The following is a 9,441-nucleotide window of genomic DNA, read 5'->3' as shown; positions in this document are numbered from 1 at the left end:
AAAATTCAAAAAACGATGGGCTATAACCCATGTTTTTTGAAATTTTGAATTTTCTTCAAATCCTCAAAAATGATGAAAAACGGCGTGCTATAGTATGCCGTACGGTAGGGGCTATAGCCCATGTTCAAAAATGATGAAAAATGAGGATAACATTTTTTTCAAAAATTCAAAAAACGATGGGCTATAAGTATAACCCATGTTTTTTGAAATTTTGAATTTTCTTCAAATCCTCAAAAATGATGAAAAACGGCGTGCTATAGTATGCCGTACGGTAGGGGCTATAGCCCATGTTAAAAAATGATGAAAAATGAGGATAACATTTTTTTCAAAAATTCAAAAAACGATGGGCTATAACCCATGTTTTTTTTTTTTTTGAATTTTCTTCAAATCCTCAAAAATGATGAAAAACGGCGTGCTATAGTATGCCGTACGGTAGGGGCTATAGCCCATGTTAAAAAATGATGAAAAATGAGGATAACATTTTTTTCAAAAATTCAAAAAACGATGGGCTATAACCCATGTTTTTTGAAATTTTGAATTTTCTTCAAATCCTCAAAAGTGATGGAAAACGGCGTGCTATAGTATGCCGTACGGTAGGGGCTATAGCCCATGTTCAAAAATGATGAAAATGAGGATAACATTTTTTTCAAAAATTCAAAAAACAATGGGCTATAACCCATGTTTTTTGAAATTTTGAATTTTCTTCAAATCCTCAAAAATGATGATAAACGGCGTGCTATAGTATGCCGTACGGTAGGGGCTATAGCCCATGTTCAAAAATGATGAAAAATGAGGATAACATTTTTTTCAAAAATTCAAAAAACGATGGGCTATAACCCATGTTTTTTGAAATTTTGAATTTTCTTCAAATCCTCAAAAATGATGAAAAACGGCGTGCTATAGTATGCCGTACGGTAGGGGCTATAGCCCATGTTCAAAAATGATGAAAAATGAGGATAACATTTTTTTCAAAAATTCAAAAAACGATGGGCTATAAGTATAACCCATGTTTTTTGAAATTTTGAATTTTCTTCAAATCCTCAAAAATGATGAAAAACGGCGTGCTATAGTATGCCGTACGGTAGGGGCTATAGCCCATGTTCAAAAATGATGAAAAATGAGGATAACATTTTTTTCAAAAATTCAAAAAACGATGGGCTATAACCCATGTTTTTTTTTATTTTGAATTTTCTTCAAATCCTCAAAAATGATGAAAAACGGCGTGCTATAGTATGCCGTACGGTAGGGGCTATAGCCCATGTTCAAAAATGATGAAAAATGAGGATAACATTTTTTTCAAAAATTCAAAAAACGATGGGCTATAACCCATGTTTTTTGAAATTTTGAATTTTCTTCAAATCCTCAAAAATGATGAAAAACGGCGTGCTATAGTATGCCGTACGGTAGGGGCTATAGCCCATGTTCAAAAATGATGAAAAATGAGGATAACATTTTTTTCAAAAATTCAAAAAACGATGGGCTATAACCCATGTTTTTTTTTATTTTGAATTTTCTTCAAATCCTCAAAAATGATGAAAAACGGCGTGCTATAGTATGCCGTACGGTAGGGGCTATAGCCCATGTTCAAAAATGATGAAAAATGAGGATAACATTTTTTTCAAAAATTCAAAAAACGATGGGCTATAACCCATGTTTTTTTTTTTTTTGAATTTTCTTCAAATCCTCAAAAATGATGAAAAACGGCGTGCTATAGTATGCCGTACGGTAGGGGCTATAGCCCATGTTAAAAAATGATGAAAAATGAGGATAACATTTTTTTCAAAAATTCAAAAAACGATGGGCTATAACCCATGTTTTTTGAAATTTTGAATTTTCTTCAAATCCTCAAAAGTGATGGAAAACGGCGTGCTATAGTATGCCGTACGGTAGGGGCTATAGCCCATGTTCAAAAATGATGAAAATGAGGATAACATTTTTTTCAAAAATTCAAAAAACAATGGGCTATAACCCATGTTTTTTGAAATTTTGAATTTTCTTCAAATCCTCAAAAATGATGATAAACGGCGTGCTATAGTATGCCGTACGGTAGGGGCTATAGCCCATGTTCAAAAATGATGAAAAATGAGGATAACATTTTTTTCAAAAATTCAAAAAACGATGGGCTATAACCCATGTTTTTTGAAATTTTGAATTTTCTTCAAATCCTCAAAAATGATGAAAAACGGCGTGCTATAGTATGCCGTACGGTAGGGGCTATAGCCCATGTTCAAAAATGATGAAAAATGAGGATAACATTTTTTTCAAAAATTCAAAAAACGATGGGCTATAAGTATAACCCATGTTTTTTGAAATTTTGAATTTTCTTCAAATCCTCAAAAATGATGAAAAACGGCGTGCTATAGTATGCCGTACGGTAGGGGCTATAGCCCATGTTCAAAAATGATGAAAAATGAGGATAACATTTTTTTCAAAAATTCAAAAAACGATGGGCTATAACCCATGTTTTTTTTTATTTTGAATTTTCTTCAAATCCTCAAAAATGATGAAAAACGGCGTGCTATAGTATGCCGTACGGTAGGGGCTATAGCCCATGTTCAAAAATGATGAAAAATGAGGATAACATTTTTTTCAAAAATTCAAAAAACGATGGGCTATAACCCATGTTTTTTGAAATTTTGAAATTTCTTCAAATCCTCAAAAATGATGAAAAACGGTGTGCTATAGTATGCCGTACGGTAGGAGCTATAGCCCATGTTCAAAAATGATGAAAAATGAGGATAACATTTTTTTCAAAAATTCAAAAAACGATGGGCTATAACCCATGTTTTTTGAATTTTCTTCAAATCCTCAAAAATGATGAAAAACGGCGTGCTATAGTATGCCGTACGGTAGGGGCTATAGCCCATGTTCAAAAATGATGAAAAATGAGGATAACATTTTTTTCAAAAATTCAAAAAACGATGGGCTATAACCCATGTTTTTTGAAATTTTGAATTTTCTTCAAATCCTCAAAAATGATGAAAAACGGCGTGCTATAGTATGCCGTACGGTAGGGGCTATAGCCCATGTTAAAAAATGATGAAAAATGAGGATAACATTTTTTTCAAAAATTCAAAAAACGATGGGCTATAACCCATGTTTTTTTTTATTTTGAATTTTCTTCAAATCCTCAAAAATGATGAAAAACGGCGTGCTATAGTATGCCGTACGTACGGTAGGGGCTATAGCCCATGTTCAAAAATGATGAAAAATGAGGATAACATTTTTTTCAAAAATTCAAAAAACGATGGGCTATAACCCATGTTTTTTGAAATTTTGAAATTTCTTCAAATCCTCAAAAATGATGAAAAACGGTGTGCTATAGTATGCCGTACGGTAGGAGCTATAGCCCATGTTCAAAAATGATGAAAAATGAGGATAACATTTTTTTCAAAAATTCAAAAAACGATGGGCTATAACCCATGTTTTTTGAATTTTCTTCAAATCCTCAAAAATGATGAAAAACGGCGTGCTATAGTATGCCGTACGGTAGGGGCTATAGCCCATGTTCAAAAATGATGAAAAATGAGGATAACATTTTTTTCAAAAATTCAAAAAACGATGGGCTATAACCCATGTTTTTTGAAATTTTGAATTTTCTTCAAATCCTCAAAAATGATGAAAAACGGCGTGCTATAGTATGCCGTACGGTAGGGGCTATAGCCCATGTTCAAAAATGATGAAAAATGAGGATAACATTTTTTTCAAAAATTCAAAAAACGATGGGCTATAACCCATGTTTTTTTAAATTTTGAATTTTCTTCAAATCCTCAAAAATGATGAAAAACGGCGTGCTATAGTATGGCATGAATTGAACAAAGGGCATTGTTCAATTCATCAAAACATTTAGAGACAAACAAATAGACACTTATATGTAGTTAAAGCAACAGAGTTAAGCAACAGAAACAAACAACAATGGATTCTACAGTGTAAAGACACCAATTTAATTATAAATGTCAATAAAGTTGAATATCTAATAATATCAATTTAAAATGTATTATCCAATACAAATTTCCTTACCATTTTTAATGTTTTAGTTTTGTATTGCTATTTTTATTTGCTAATTGTAGATTGACCTACTTTTTGTTTCTGGCATTCCGCTGCTTGTTATTTTTTATTTTATTTTCATGTGAAGTACTTTGAGTTGCATTTTATGTATGACATGTGCTATATAAATAAAGTTTAATATGTTAAGTACTTTAGTTGTCAAGGATGCAGACAGAGTTGAACCCAGGAGCAAAGTCACAACAAACTAGAGTATAATAATAAAGTATTTAATAAAGAATTACGAGATATCTTACACAGGGGAATGCAGGTAGGAATCAGGCATGAATCAGAATGACATCAAAGTCAACACATGAACAGGCAGGACATCTGTGACACAGGTTATGAACTGACAATGAGTGTTTGTACTGAGTCCAGTTTTATAGTGAGCAGGTTGATTGGAGAAGTGTTCACTGCTGGGCTGATTAGGTAGTTGACAGGTGTGTAAATGGAACTGGGTGTGCTGGAATGGGATATGGGAGGCCAGTGTGGAGACTGAGGGAGAGACAGAATGTGACAGAGTTGCATTTTATGTATGAAATGTGCTATATAAATAAAGTTTACACCACTGACTGTCCCTCCATATAAAATAAAGGCGAAAGTCACAAAAGAGAATTGATCAGTTACAATTCCAGACTATGAAGAATCATTTAATAAAGGAATACTTCCAGATTCAGTTAAAGATTAGCTACAATAATTGTGATATTAAAAGTTAAATGCTCGTCATATGACATAACAGAGAGGAATGGGCCGGACCCTGCGCGCAAGGGGACAATTTACAATTTTACAATTTAGGCATTTAGCAGACGCTCTTAATCCAGAGCGACTTACATTAAGCAAGAACAAAAGCATGGGAATACATCACATAAAAGCATTTATCATGAAACATGCGTGCGTATATATAATTGCACCACTGAAGAATCCCAACAATGTGAAGTGAGGGGCGCTCTCATCGTCAGATTCGCTGCATGGAGCTGGGGGGCGATGGGCTGAAGTCCAGGGGCGATGAGCTGGATAGGGGGAGGAAGAGGAGGAGGAGGAGGAGGAGGAGGAGGCAGCAGGTAGGCTGGCGGATGATGAGTGGACGGAGACTGATGGCAGCCATTGGACGGTGAAGAGAGAGGCTCGGAGCTAATGTCAGAGACACTGGGCTGGTCCACAGTCAGGTGAAGGATCATTTAAAATCACAGTAAAGTGGAAAACAGGAAACAAGAAATGGGTAATACATTTTAAATTGATATTGTAATCACAGACTATCTTCTTGGTGTCTTTGAACTATAATTTTACATTTGATTTAAACATACAAAAGGACAAAAGTGTCATCAAAGCAGGTTATTGAGCAATGCAGGGCCTCGCACCCCATATAGGTCAGCAGAAGCTGGCTAATAGTACTATTACCATCGCTTTTCGTGTTGCTTTGCTTTGTGACACTTGAGTTCATTGCATGTGAATAGGCCTAGACAGTTAAATAAATAAAACAAGAAAAATACTAAAATAGCCAATCTACAATCTGGCTCATATTACATAATTTTCACATTTTGTGCCCATATATGGAGCTGAGTGGACCTGGCCCCTTTTGTGGCCATATATGGAGCTGAGTGATTGCTGATGCAACACACTCCATATTTGGATAGCGGGACAGACACACACACAGACAGACAGACAGACATGATCTGCTAGGTCTCATAGTAAGTGCTCACTGAGTTCGCAATCACTGCGTTTGCAATAATGAGAAGAACCCATTGCAGCTAATGCTAACATATGCTGCAATGTCCATGTCTATGCCAAAATGAACCAAAAATGTTCCAAATTAAAGTCGATTCCTTGGTGAGACCTGGTTGACGCCACGGTGCCTTTCACTAATTTCCAAACGCCTTGTACGATTTAATAAAAAAATATGAAATATTCACACATAATAAGAAGAACCCATCATCATCATCATCATCATCCAGCAGCTAGCTAACATGCTAACAGATACTATACATGTCCATAACTAAGCCAAAAATGGACAGAAATGTTCCAAATTAAAATCGTTCCCTTATTGGCCCCTGGAGAAAGCCCTGCTGCCTTTAAATATTTTCCAAACGCCTTGTACGATTTAATAAAAAAATATGAAATATTCACACATAATATTAAGAACCCATCATCATCATCATCATCCAGCAGCTAGCTAACATGCTAACAGATACTACATGTCCATAACTAAGCCAAAAATGGACAGAAATGTTCCAAATTAAAATCGTTCCCTTATTGGCCCCTGGAGAAAGCCCTGCTGCCTTTAAATATTTTCCAAACACCTTGTACGATTTATTAAAATTATGAATACCTCCATCCACCGCACACTGTAACAAGATGGCCGCCGCCGTGCTGTTTTGGAATTACTGAGAGGTAGGGGCGGGACCATGCCCCCATTGGCTCCTGGGTTGGAACCCCAGTTGGAACCAGCCAATGGTAGCCTGCACGATCCGGGCACCGGCCAATCGGTGGCCCGGAAGTTGCAACATTGTTGAAACACTTGGAACAAAAAAAGGACGAAGATGGAACTCGACGAAGCGCGCAAAGTGTCAGTAAAGAATGGGGTGGGATTGGCCCCTTTATTTTTTTGTTTGAACCTGAGCGGGCTTTGAACCCACCATCTCCCGTTCATGTGGCAGCGTTCTAACACACTGAGCCACTGGCTCCAGACAATTCACACTTATTTTTTGTTTCTTTTGTTCTTCTGTAAACTCATAAAGTTTTTCACTCCGTGAGATCAGCCAAAGAGTCGAAGGGTTTTCTGTACCTCATTTGAACTGCCTAAATCCAGGATTGAAACAGGGACCGACCTTTAAATCTTCAGCAGGTTCGAACTTGATGCAGTTGAGAATGTCTGACTTAACCCACCTTTCAGAATATAGAGGTTCTTTAGGTTAAAAAACAATGCACACTTTAGACATAAAAGCCCTAAAGGAACAGGTGTATTTTGTGGAGGTGCTCTAGGTGATCGAGTTCTAGCGTGGCTACCTATGCGACTGTGTACCGAGGTACATAGCCAAAGCAGGTTCAAGGCCAGCCTGGGGGACCAAGCTGTAACCAAGCACTGAAGCCAATACTCATCGATGTACTCTGTTACCCTGGGTCTACTGGGATGCAGTACAGTGGGGCCGGGGGGGGGTATTTCCCCCCCGGTGTTTCCACACAGTAAAATGTGGGTGTTATGGCAAAATAAACTAGAACTGCACCCTATCGAGTGCCTACTTGCTTGTTGCACACAAGTAGGCCTACTAGTACGGACATTTATACAATATTTAGCTCACTCTTACATCAAGGATGTTTTTCCAAGTTTGTATGTGTATTACAAAGAGCAGTTATTCTTTTTTCATTTTGCATCTTTGCAAGGTTGTACCTTTGTAGGCCTACCTGTCTCTAATGTATAAGCAAAGTTGTAGTAGCGGTTAAGACACAGGCTTCAAAAACAGAAGGTTCTAGGTTCAAGCCCAGCAAGGGGCTTTTTACAACTGTTATCTTAGTCTTACCCAATATTTCACTCCTAATGAAGAGTGTGATTTGTTGTTTCAGTTTTTATATTGACTCATTTTTGAACCTACAACATTCGGTTTATACATCCTTGTCTTTATGTTTATGCCACAAAGGCATGTGAGATGCATGGTGCAGAGTTCTGTCTCCATGCGAAGATGGGTTATAGCCCATGTTTTTTGAATTTTTTTAGTTATCCTCGTTTCTCATCATTTTGGACCATGGGCTATAGCCAGAGTTGGGGTCCGTTACTCATAAAAGTAAGGCACTACATATTACATATTACTTTTGAAAAAAGTAATGCCTTACATTACTTTATTACTCCCTGGAGAAAGTAACTAGTTACATTACTCGTTACATTACTTTTGCGTTACTCCATAAAATCGCCTGAGATGCATTGTCAAATAATTTGCACTGAACTGCCACACAACAACATAATATTTAGTTTGGGGTCTGTGAGGCCAAATCTCATCAAATGGTGGTCCATGGCTAAAATGCAGAATACATACTGGACCTTGATATGAAAATGGTTGAAAACCACAGTACCACGTGGTTCTAGGCAAATATTAACTTTCCCAACAATATATATTCAAATAAAATAATGAGACTGAGATAAATCAGTAGACTATAATTATGTTCACAGTGCTTTAGGATCCCTTTCTTTATGATGTGGAGTCCCCTGCACCATTGCTCATTAAATGTAGTTTTTCATTTCGGCATATTTGGTTTATTTATCTCTACATTAACTAACTAGTGATTGTGAGAGCACACGTTCTACAACAAACAAACGGACCCTCCCATTGGCAGTGTTGCCAGGTTTTAGAAGAGAAACAAGCAGCCATGTCTATGAAAACAGCCCAAAAGAAGCCTGACTGGGCTATCATAAAACAAGCCCAAAGTCGCTTGTAATAAGCGGACATGGCAACACCCCAACGCCTGCTCTGTCTCTGTGACAGTGGGGAGACTGGGAGCTTTCTGTGCAGCGGAAAAGTGCTACGGAGATTTTAATACAGAGACGACTTAAATGACAGTTATGACACAAGCACTGTAGGCTATATCACAAAAAAACGGACAATGATGTGTCCGGCCAGAGGTTGAGTTGGGAGGAGGAAAGGTGGGTCTAAAACCGGACGTCTGGCCACCCTACGAGTCCACGACAGTAACGAAAAATGCTGTGCTGCTGATGATCTGACACCGGTTTGACATGTTCTAGTCCGTACTGCGTACTGCGTTGCCAGCGCACCATTATTGTTCATGTTCAACTCATCTCCGTTGTGTGCATTATTCTCTAAAGCAACACTGCTGAAAGCAGCCACATGACGCAAGTAGCGAGTAACGGCAGCGCTAAAGCGACCAGTAACTGTAGTGTGATTATCAATTTTGGAGGAGTAGTGTCGTTATATTACTCGCTACCGACCAAAGTAGTGTCGTTACAGTAACGATATTTTCCGTTACTCGTTACACCCAACTCTGGCTATAGCCCATATCGTACGGCATACTATAGCACGCCGCTTTTCATCATTTTGGAGGATTTGAAAAAAATGAAAAAATGAAAAAAACTATGGGTTATAGCCCATGTTTTTTTTTATTTTGAAAAAAATAGTTAGCCTCGATTCTCATCATTTTGGACCATGGGCTATAGCCCATATCGTACGGCATACTATAGCACGCCGTTTTTCATCATTTTAGAGGATTTGAAAAAAATGAAAATATAAAAAAACGATGGGTTATAGCCCATGTTTTTTGAAATTTTGAAAAAAAAAGTTATCCTCGTTTCTCATCATTTTGGACCATGGGCTATAGCCCATATCGTACGGCATACTATAGCGCGCCGTTTTTCATCATTTTTGATGATTTGACAAAAATGAAAAAATGAAAAGA

The sequence above is a fragment of the Protomyctophum bolini genome (assembly GCF_963924005.1).
Source record: "Protomyctophum bolini genome assembly, chromosome: 10".
NCBI classification, from domain to species: Eukaryota; Metazoa; Chordata; class Actinopteri; order Myctophiformes; family Myctophidae; genus Protomyctophum; species Protomyctophum bolini.
The sequence above is the reverse complement of the archived record's forward strand: the minus strand, read 5'-3'. Positions refer to the sequence as shown.